We start from the raw sequence: 12,435 nt of genomic DNA, 5'->3' as shown, positions 1-12,435 counted from the left end.
TAAATTATTCTTATAAAATTGTATTTTTCTTTAATCACAAATTGTTCGATTTTGATATTTTGAGTACTCATTTTTCAAAATTTTAGCTCACCTTTTTTTGCTCATTTTAGCTAAATAAATTGCTCAAAAATCCTAAGTCCTAATCCTAATCATCATTATGACTTAATTACATTATTATTCAAATACCAATGGAAGATATAGTATTACATATTATTTGAATGAAACTTACTACATAGTCTTGTACACACACGTTCTGGAGTTAAAATTAATCTTTAAAGGGAAAACTCATCAGTTTAAATGATAAAATTAATATTTAAAAAAAAACAAAAAAAAAAAAAAAAACTTTAGAAGACTCTCTAAAATACCTTATCTACTTGGAATTTAAGATGTATACATTAGGTGAATCTGTCATTTTTTGCTCAAAAGTAATGCTTAGGATTTCAAATATCATCCCAAAAATGAAGAGTTGCTTAAAATACCATTTGAGTTTACTCAGTGGAATTTATAATAAGTAAGTATACTTATTTGTTTATTACTACAACATGGTACATCTGTGCCATCTTGTGGACATTAATGTGTTTTTTTTTAATTTACACATTTGAAACAAAATTTAACTTATCTGAAAATATTTTTATTTTTTAATTCGGGAATTTTTTTTTTTATTCAGCAGCGTCTGCAGGACTTTTTGGGGAAGGAGGGGGGCTGTAGTGTTGTAACTTGATTTTTTTTTTGGGGGTGGGGGAATGGTTATTTCACAATTTGGGCATGGGCCATCCGAGATTATGCTGGACATGGAGATTGCTGCCATTAAGTATGTCCAGTAAGTATTACACGATACTGACATATCAACCAGCTTCTTTCACTTCAAGAAAGCAGTGACGGATCAGATAGCCAAGAAGGGGATATTTAGACTTATGAATCAAGATTTCGAATTGGGCAGGCTAGTTAAAGTTGTGAATGCCATGACCTTTGTGCTTCTTCTATAAATTGTTCAAGTATGGGAAGAAACAATTAACATTGAGTATTCAAGGAATGTTGATGTGGAGGAGAATTTGGACAATTTCTCTGACTACTTCGAGGCTACGTACATTGGTAAAACCAATCGTGATGGCAGGAGGTCAAGGCTTTGAATAGAACATGCCCTTTGGAACCCCTTTGGAAGGATTCAAGAGAGGAAAAAATAACAAACAATACAATGGAAGGGTTTAATAGTGTATGGAATACTACTTTGTGCAGGAATGAGTCATTGTGGTCTGTAATAACCCCCATAAGGGATGAAGATGGGCTGGAACGACAAAAGTGGAGGGATGAAATATCTAGCGCCCGAATAAATGACGATAGGATTGAGGGGTTATCAAGAAGAACAAGGATAAGGGATAAGCAAAGAAAGATTTCAAATATATGTGCAAAATCTAATGACATGAAATTACGGACAAAAAAGAATATATATCACTTTTGGGCTGATTATATGTAAAATACAAAATTAATTGAAAAATAAATATGTGGCTTGAAATCATTAGTAATAACTTTAATTACATAGTATATAAGGTCTGAATGTGTTCATGTTCAATTTTCATACATATACACATAGTAAACTGTGACCAACTGAGCTAAAATATATGGGATTTGATATAAATGTCATGGATACAAATGCCTTGGATACAAAAAAAAAGTGGATACAAATGTAGCAGAATCATGGAAACCAGCCTACTTTTTCCACTCCCCTAAAGTGTAATTATCGTGAGACTAAATGTCATACGTTACTTTTGGTCAAAAATGTGATTTTTAGCTCATTAATATATGTATTAATTAATATAATGATCGAAATTAGGTCCTATTGTCAAATCAATGTTACAAATATGTAACATAGTTATTCATAGAGTTGTAAATTCTAAGAAATACACCGGATTTTCATCTCTAGTTGTAACTTATACTGTATTGACTAAGTAAGCAAATCGTTTTAATAGTATGTCTGTAGGTACTTGAATAGTCTTAGTGATTATTTTTAAAGTTGTACATAAACTTATATTCGATATGCATACATAGGTATTTAAATATATAGACCATGAACATACTTACAATTCAAGGGTTACGTAAAAAAACTTGTTTCCTTTTATTAAGAAGAATGGATTCTACCTAGACAATAATACTTTCGTTTGTTATTGTTTCTTGTTTGATAGTAATTAAATGTACAATTAAAAGCTGACAAGTGGTTTTTTTTTTGATTTTTTTATTAGAAATATACGCAAATATAACAAAGAATGAGTAAAAAAAGTGTAGATTCTGTCAAAAAAGTATCGGGAATTGTTAATTTAAATTGACTGCACTGAAGGGATGTAAGAATATATTATTCCTAGGTCGGCAGGACTGCCTTTCATGATGATGCCAAGTTTGAGCACGATCTGTATACCCCTTTGATCGCATTTGTGCTCCACGATTTGTACAATGAACGAAATTATTGAACAAAGAGCTTAATATTCTATTATATGTATAACCGAATAGTTAAAAAGGAAAAACACTCTCAGTGACCTCAAGAGGGACCTAATTTTCCTTCTCTAAGGCCTGATAAGTAGAGCTGGACTAGACTGCAGTCCTTGGTCCAAAATAACCACCGACACAACACTAAACATCTCTAATAGTTGCCATATTGTTTTATCCTAATTAATATTCATTTCTGCATTCGATTATACGTTTTTACGTTATGTGTAAATTGGGCCTCTTAAAATTTTATGGTCTTTTACTCTCAACTTATATCATCTTCGTACAAAGCTTTATCAAAATCCGTCTGTAACTTTTTCCGTATCCTGCTTACAAATAGATGAACTAACAAACGTAGACAATTACATAACCTTCTTTCAACTTCATTGGAGTAGTTAATAAAGAAAAGTACACATTTTTTTTTATCTCCACCAACGTTTTGATATGTTTCCCGCCGTTTCTTTGTTTATCTGTTTGTAAGCAGAAACATTTACTAGTTAAAGATCCCACAAAACGTTTAAAATGCAAAATCGACCATAAAAATTGAAAAAATTCAGATGCATAACTCGAATTAATTTTTCATTTTTATTAAAAATCCTCAAAAATTTATTGAAAACCAGATTTTATACGAAAAACTAATTCCATATTTGTGATCAGCTCTTCAAATACTACTAAAATTGAATATGGTTTTTTGTTTTTTTTTGGTTTTGACATGAGTATTATATTTATTAAATTTTCCAGCAAATAAAGATTGATTGCTTTCTTAATTTTTAATAAATCTTCCAAGGATATGGTTTTTCCAAATGTATCTTCCCAGGTTTACAAACGAAACTAATGTATATATTTCATTGTACAAAGAGACCACTCACCTCTATTGTATATTTTATGGAATTAACTATAGAAAATTTCTTGGTATTGCAAGGATACGTTTAATATATTTTAAGAGTAAAACAGCTCCTAAAAATAATATAATATCCATTCATAGTTCATTCAAGGGATTGAGTATACTAAATATGTTATAGAAAAAAGTAAGGAATGTTATGTCTAATAATGTATAATACTCAGACAAATAGTTTCTCTTTTGGAATCCACGTGTGGTCATTTTATGGAATAGTCGAGTGGTTTGATAAAAAAAATAGTTTTTTTAACTTCAATTCCCTGTTACGTAACTATCGTTATGAACAATATTTAGAAATATTATAATAACTAATGAGTGGAGATGACGTAAGGTACAAGGAATAAATAAAAAAACTAAAAAGATTCTTAATCTATATATTGAATTTAAAAGAGCTTCAATAAAAAACGATCTTAAGATTAAGGACCGAATACTTGTAGTTACATAAGTAAATTACGTAGCCCGCCATTTTTATGGAATCAAGAAAATACCACTCAAAACAATTTGTAAAATGTTTATTATCTATTTACCTTCACAAGTAATAACAGCCTCGAGGGACAGCCTACAAATTGACGGTGAAGACCGTGTTCACGGCGTGCATCGCTGTCATGATGACAACTTGTAACGAATCCAAATTTTTGAGAGAGGTGCGGCAGACATTATTTTCCAAGACGTCCGAAAAGTCCAGGTGATTGAGTTCAGGGTTGGAGAATGGCCACATGGAGGCAGGCCAGAAGTCAGCTGCAATGTTTTTGATGCAGAAGTTTTGGTTCTTCTTGGTTGTATGCGGATGTAATGGACTTCTTGATGTTGTAGACAGTCCGAATGGAGAAGTCAACGGTTTCTGTAGCCTTCTCGGTACTGACACACGCACGGAGGGGATCGTAGACGCATTGCTTTTGTTGTTATTGATTTGAAAACAAAACTTTTTATCTTTATTTCAGCTGTTCTTTGGTTCTGTAATTAAATCTCGTGAGACAAAAATAACGGAGATAAAATCGTAATTAAACGCTACTGCAAGTTTTGGGTCCGCACTCTGTATAATGCTCCTAATTATGACATATATATATATAGGTTAAATTTTGACTGATTATAAAACCCTACCATGAAATTTAAAACATTTGATGATAAAATCAAAACGGCTCAATTGAAATATAAAGTCGACTTGGGATTATGCTACTTTGAAAATCGACTCACCATTTGAGTCTGATTGAAAAAATCATCGACTTAAGTCAATGATTGAATTTAATGAATATTTGTTTATGAAAGCAAAAACAGGGAATTCTGTTGGAGTAATACTGGCCTCAGTTTGTGTTTCATCCCTTCCTTTCATTGAAATAACGATCCTTTCATAAGCATTGAAAAATAATGTTAAAAAAAGTTGGAAAAACTTTTTTTTTTTTACATTCTTTGGCTAAAATTATCCATATACAAAATATGGAGGTGACAAGGCTTGGAAGTATAAATTATAATGCATGTTCCTTCAAGTAGTTATTGCTATGCATGTATTTAAGTAGTAATGTAATGCATTCAGAAGACTAACACTAGTAAAAAAAATCTTTTTTTTTTCTTTTGCTTTTTGATTGAAATGGTGCACACAAACAGAAATTTTGGACTATAATGGTTATTTTCATATTTCTCGAGGTAAATAATCATTTTTATCGAAGGGCTACAATTTGTTCACAAGTCTAATGATTAAAGACGTCCATCGATTACTCAAAGGAAGGATACAAAAAGAACAAACAAACAAAAAATCGTTGTAAACCTGCTGCGTCTTCTCTTTTATCATTCTTTTCAACTTCTATCGTGTGAGCCGTGCAGGGAGACTACTAGATATTAATAGAAATTGGATTTTTGTAAGAGCACAAGGAGAAACTGGGAGCGAGACATATGGTAACACTGAATTAAGACCTTGTTAATATTAGCTGCCTGTGATATGATTTTCGGGGAGAACATGAATTATTCCTATAAAGAAAAGTGTGTGAGGAGGATTCGCCTTGAAAATTTGTGCCTTGAATGTGTACGCGTTGTATGTATTCGCCTTGTAACACTTTCGCCTTGTGACGCTTTCCCCTTGAGACGTTTTCGCCATGTACTGTTTTACATTGTGACGTTTTCACAATTCTTCATACCTTAATAACTATTAAGAGCTATTAAAATCACTACTTACATCAAGGATTGAACTAGAGTTGAGTTGTAAAACAAGATGGAGACCTCGTCCATGAAAGTCTGCATGCATTTGTAAATATGATATATAAATATCAACATAATTTATTAACTTATCAGTAATTACAGTCATAGATTTTGCTGTGCTCGCTTCAACACTTCCCTTGTGCTTCCCTTCCAGTGCCGCGGGAGTAAATAATCTTGCAATCTTGTGTGTTAATATCTTATCCTTTGTGATTATATGTGAGCACCAACTCGTTTTTTTGTGGCAATTAACCATCTTCCTAGTACGGGGAGGATTTTGGATCCTAACGAATGGAAGAAAAACATAGTTTCAAGAGCTTTACGAAATAAAGCATCCTTTTGATTGGTTGATAAATACAATAACCTGATTGATCTATTCAGGATATCTTCACGGTTTGATGTTTAAAGTTCAAATACCATTTACCGATATAATACTAACTATAATTATGATTTCGATTGGAATTTCAAACTTATAAAAACTCAGAAAGTCCATTTCTAGAATGGGATGTTGAATATCGGCGACAATGAAATTTCTTGGAACATATTCATAATGAGCGAATTGAAATAGATAATAATACTTTTTGTTTTTGTAAATATAAACTATTTGACAAATAGAATACAGTCAATATTTTATGTAATTATCTAAACGTGTGTAGTAGGGTGTCTCATTTTTGGATGGTCTGTTAATTTGATTTTTTGTTGTGTATTCATGGGGGAAAAAATATGTTTAAAAAGTTTCAGTCTTTAAATGCCGTATTTGTAAGCTCTCGAGACATTTAAAAATATAATTTTTAAATTGAATTAATCTATTTGTATTGTTTTATCTACTGCTAAATCAATTTATAGAAAATTGACATCTTGAAATGACTTGACAGTGCTAACAAAACTTTTTGTGTCATGCTCATTAGGGAGCATCACAGGAGCCCAAAATTGAGCTATCACGCATTCTGATCCCTCATAAGTTGCGAATGGTATAAATCCGTTTTACTAAAAAAAATCTTGAAGAATAAACTTTTTTTTTCTTATTTATGAAAAAGCTTTATGTGCTTTAAAAAATGATATTCCACCATATGTATTTTTTTGCTAAAGTTAAATCTCTTACTTCTACAGAGAGATAAACATTGCGCGCCTCAGGATTTAGTGCGAAAATAGACGAAAAAGATAAAAATTACTTATGAAAAGGAGAAAATTCTGCTAATATATATATTTTTTTAAATTCTATACAAGTTACTATATAATAATGTGGATAGTATAAATGCTAAATGTTTGTAAAGTACTTTGTACATTTGGAACGAAGAAATCAAAATTTAACATTCTTTATTATTGCCTCTTTGTATTTTGAAAAATAGAGTTATTAATATGTTCCTTTTATAAAACAACTTCAAATCAAACCATTGTTCAAGAGTACTTAATTATTAATGCGATGCAAGTGATTTTTCACCAAGTAGTATTCAAAATGAAACAACAATGGCAACAAGAAGTTTAACTCTGTTTTTCCTTATTGGTCATCCCAGTGTCTAAATCCAGCAATCCTCCCATCTATAGAGGATGTCTATAAATCCCTTTTATTTGTAAAACAAGACTTAAATCAAACTCGTCCTTGTAAATGGTTTAAAAGAGAGGCTTATTTAACAACTGCTGATTTAGTTTTGTCTGTATGGGAGCAATTCAGCATTCCTGCAATGAGCAAGTACTTTGTTGCTGGTAAAATTCAAAAAATAGACGAAAAAGTTGATAGGATTTCTAAAAATGGGTTGAAAACTGATAATCCTTTGGTCAAAAAGTTTGTTAAGGAATGTGAGGAAATGTTTGATATTGCTTCATGTCAATGCTATGATAATAAAATTCCAAGAGATAAATGCAAACGTCAAAGAAAGATGTTAGGACCCATTGATTATGTTACTACCAGAAAGAATTTGGATATTACCAGCAGGAGAGAATGTCAAATTGAGCGCGAAAATAACAAAAAGAAACGGAGAATGGACTAAAACTCTTATAATCAGTCCTTAACGAATTTTTCAGATGTGGAAGATTTCCCTATGTCTGAAAATGCTGATGAGAACTTGGACTTTGAAGAAGAATCTGAGAGGCAATTCAAAAAATCTGACCATAATAAGGCGAGTTACCCCCTTATTTTGCAATAATGGTGGACAGATTTCGATTGTCAGATACAGCAGTAGCTGCTATTTGTAATTCTCTTTTAGAAGATATAGAATTAATTGCGCCTTCAAATATACTTAATATATATAAGGTAAAAAGTTTTTGGTTTTTCTGGTTTTTGCACTTTGCAGGCAAATTTTTGGCTGGAATCAACACTTTCATATGTCTTTGTCCAGACTCTGTCAATCAGCTTATTGAATTTCCGACTGACAGTAAATAACTTTTCGTATAAATTATGATGACTTTCTAATGTACTGCATGCCAGTTGAGCAAAACTTTATTTCTATCCTTTTCCTTTGTAATGGGGCCCTTTGACAAAAGATGATGATACTGAATTTTGTAAGGTTTGATCCTTATATCATCTTTAACAATCTTGCTCATGGTGGTTCTGCTTACATTGTGATTCTGGGCCAGCTTTTGTAAGGATCTTCGTGGATTTTGCTATTTTTTTTTCATGGGCAGCCTTGACCAAGCTTGGAGATCTCAGAGTTTTGGTTTTTTAATGAATATTATAATGACTACATTGAGGCAGGTCTTGGTACTTTTTCTACACCCGGTATGCGACAATTATAAAAAGCATCATTGTAATTAATATATGTATTAAAATATTGGTGATACAATATATAAACTGTTGTGTAATGTTATTCTGTTGACTCGTGGCATTCTTCATGAACTTGATATTATTATTAATATATATATTTTTTAATCTATGGCAAGATTCAAATTTTTGTATAACTATTAGCCATTTTCAAAAAAATTCTCCTTACGGTATAAATTGCAAAGAAGTGAGGGTTATACCTCCCACTGGTGACGTGGACCCTGTTGTACAAGTACAAGTTACTTCATGAGTCAGATAATAAATATATTTTATCATAGACACAATGAATACATGAGATGTATATGTGAAAAAAAAAATGATATTAACATTTGCTTTTTAAAACTTTTCTTGATGTATATATCAATTTTAAAGATTGTATTGTAACATCAATTTTTTATTTAATCAGATTTATTCAAACATATCAAAATGTATACAAAAGAGTAGTAACAACTTGTTTTAAAGTATTAATGACTATAAATATTCTAAATTAAATTAATTAAGACTCACTTTAGTATAATTTATTTAAAAATAAATTGAAAAACCTTAACAAAAAGGATCATTGCTAATTCAATAAATGAAGACTTATTTTTCAACCTGTTATATATCTCCATACCCCAGGTTTAGTGACCTATGTATAAATGTTCCGTGTATATTTATATATATAAATATGAGAGTAATTCTGGATTCTCCTCGTGTAGAATAAAGTAATTTTGGTTTTGTGAATTCTTTTAAAAAAATTAAATTAAATTTTGTAATAAGAATTAAAAAAATCCTTATTTTGGGGGGTGAGGGCTACAGTCTCTCTAGTCCTACCCCTGCGGACGCCCCTGTTGACATATTAAAATAAAAAGTACAAAAGGGATATATAATTCTTTCACTAGTGATATAGGTAAATTGTATGTGGTACATGTAAATAGAATAACTTATTCCTACTCAAGGACTATAGTGAAAGAGCGGTGAAGGGGAAAATAAACAATTCAATCTAAAACACAGGGATGAATATCTAGGGGAGAGATACTAAACCCTACCATCCTTGCGTCGAGAATCTAATCTTTGCCTAGATCCCTTTAATTCATACTAGTTGAGATCATGTTTTGGAGTCTATTTGTTTCCTTTGTTTTATTTTCGTTGTTATATTGTGAGTCAGTTCTTTATATAATTTCTTAGATTATATGCATAAATCAACATATACAAATGTTTAAAACAGAATTGAAGTTTAATTCAAAATTAGATTCTACATGCATGGATAACGATGATTTAATGAAATAAAAGGATATTAAACAAACAATTATAAATATTAATACTTGATTCGAACACTCTAACGGAAAAAATATCTAACTTATTACGTCAATAATTAATTAATAAAGTTTTCAGTGATATATTTGCAATCCATCAAAAAATATCAAAAACTTACGGCTAAATGAGAGATCTTATAGTGATATAATGATACTGTTACTTTACTGTAGATCTCTCATTTGGTCTCAAGTTTACTCGGACGCCATTCTCTATATTTGAAGGAACTTAGTGATAAAGATAGTAAGATCAAGGTGCTAGATGATATTGACTGAGACAACTTAATGAACTTTTGCCCATCAGAGATATCTCTGATTCTATCATCCTGCGGAGAAATTTTTTAAAAATATTTTATAGTTGAAGTTTTTAGAAGGAGACTAAATTTGAAGGAATAACTAAGACAAATTGAAAAAAGTTGATTTATAAAGTTATGACAACAACATTTTTTCCCCTTTTTTTAATATGTCTCCAACTGACATGACATTTAAACTTTTCCGATCTAATATCTCACAGAATTCTTAACCGATTAACTCAAGTCAATCGAAAGGGTTTAAGAATGTAAGTAAATAAAAATAGATTTGCTGAAGAAAGATGATTCTCATGAAAAAAACAACAACTTTGAGGTTGTAAATACAAAAGGAGTCAGAGCTCAGGATTATGCAACACCAATAAGTAGTTATTCCACAAAAGTGATGAAATACAAATCCTTGAAATTTGCAGAAAATAAATCTTCATTTCTTAAGAGTACACACGAATGTTCATTCAGGTTTTGAATATAGTAGAAAAGGAAGTTCACTTCAGAAGATTTAATTAAAAAATACAACAGCTGAGGAAAATAAAATTCATTTTTCAGAGTACCAATTCTAAAAAATGAGCTCGCTACAACAGAAAGAGGAAATTTTGAAATTTGACACCACAGATTTGAAACATGACCTTTTGATCTAAGAATTGAAAATTTAGCAACAAGCATCATGTGTAGTTAAAGTTCATTCTGTCATATTAAAAAACAAAAGAAAATGAGAGAACATTTCTATAGAGTTAAATATTAAAGTATCTCAAATTACTACAAATTGTAACTTGTTGGAATTCTAAAAGTTAAAATAATTTTTCTTTTTTTAAAACATTAATTCAAAGTTCTTGTTGTGAGGACAATGTAATAATTAAATATTCCATGGTCAAATTATTGATGGTTTATTTTTTGGCCATTTTGATGAAAATGAGTATTTGATTCGTTTCTACATTATAATTTTCAAAATACTACTCGTAAATAAATAAGTAATTTTAATATGTCAAAATGAAATGGGAAGATCAATTAGGGGTTATTAATCAAAATGACTACTGCTATTGTAATTAAATAAGGCATTACTATTTGTAACTTGTACGAGTTATAATTTACTTATTTAAATTGCAACTTGTACACAGAATATAGAGAAAGTTTTGAAACTTATACGTGGGGCTCAATGTTGAAATTGAATAAGATGTTGTTAATCTCTTAACATTTCTCTACTATAAAATAAAAAATACCTAATAATATTTGGATATTTTTTTGCTCTCTATCTTTAGAGGAATGTTTGAGAGATTCCATAGACATCATGGTCAATATTTTAAAAAACGATGAACATAACAAAACAATTTTTTGTTTCTCTAAATATATTTAAAGTTTATTTTTGAATAATAATGATACTAAATACATATAACATGGAATTACAAAGAAAAATCACTACATAAATATCTAAATCAGTTAAAAAAATAAATATTTCACTAATTTAGGTGGTTAAAAGGGAATTATTCCTAAAGCTGGAGGACGTTCTGTAGTGGTTATGATGCCAGCGGCCTTCAAGTAATAGTCGGGATGGAAAAAGGAAGGATAACGAAATCCGATCTTAGTATATTCTTCGGGAAAGGGTAATCCCAGGACGGTACGCTTCGTTCTTTTTGATTCTCTTTCCAGTCGAATTCTCTTCGTATCGCTCAAAAAGTCTCCTAGCTTTTTACCCTCTACTGGATTAAATGCTCTGAATTGTGCGTTTTTGTCTAAAGATGGGAGTCGGAGTGACTCTGTCGAATAGGTAGTGAGACAGATAACCAAACATAGTATGAGTTTTGAATACATAGTGCTGATTTGAGCTGGCTGAATTAACTGATGCTCTCTTGGGGAGGAGCTGGAGTATTTAAGTGATTTTGTATGCGACAAAATTGATGTTCTTAAACGCACTTTCATTACAAATAGGAGTCATTAAAAAAATAGTATACTTATATCATGGAAATTATTTAGTAGGAATACAATAAAGTAGCCTATGTACACTGTGCAGGTTAGGACAGCAAAACGTGAACTGAAAATCCTTACATGGATCATTGCAAATGGGTCGATTATGAAAATTTTATCGGACAAGAAGATTTTCATAATTTATCAATTCCACATCCGCCGGAACGACCGCTGGCTTACAAACCCAAAAGAAGAGGTCCAAGGGCTTTACCACACCAGATTTGAAACCACTGAACTTTCCAATATAGGCACGTTGAAGAGGGAAACCAATAGGACCTCAACCCCAAATGTGGACTTATTGAGGCCATATTGAGTGAAAAAAACTTTTATTTATATTTTTTTAGCCTATTATTGGAATTATTGATGTGGACTCGAGTGATGGATACATAAATACGTTTTGTTGCCTCACATTGTACATTAGAGGCTTTGCTATTGATTAAAGTTGACTAAATTCAAAATTATCATTGATCATGAGAGGTGTTAAAGTGTTGGTAATATCTTCCTAATTTTTTTTTTCATTGCCATCAAAAACCGTTACAACTGTTATTCGGTCAA

The sequence above is a fragment of the Lepeophtheirus salmonis genome, chromosome 5 (genome assembly GCF_016086655.4).
Source record: "Lepeophtheirus salmonis chromosome 5, UVic_Lsal_1.4, whole genome shotgun sequence".
Classification (NCBI taxonomy): domain Eukaryota; kingdom Metazoa; phylum Arthropoda; class Copepoda; order Siphonostomatoida; family Caligidae; genus Lepeophtheirus; species Lepeophtheirus salmonis.
The sequence above is the reverse complement of the archived record's forward strand: the minus strand, read 5'-3'. Positions refer to the sequence as shown.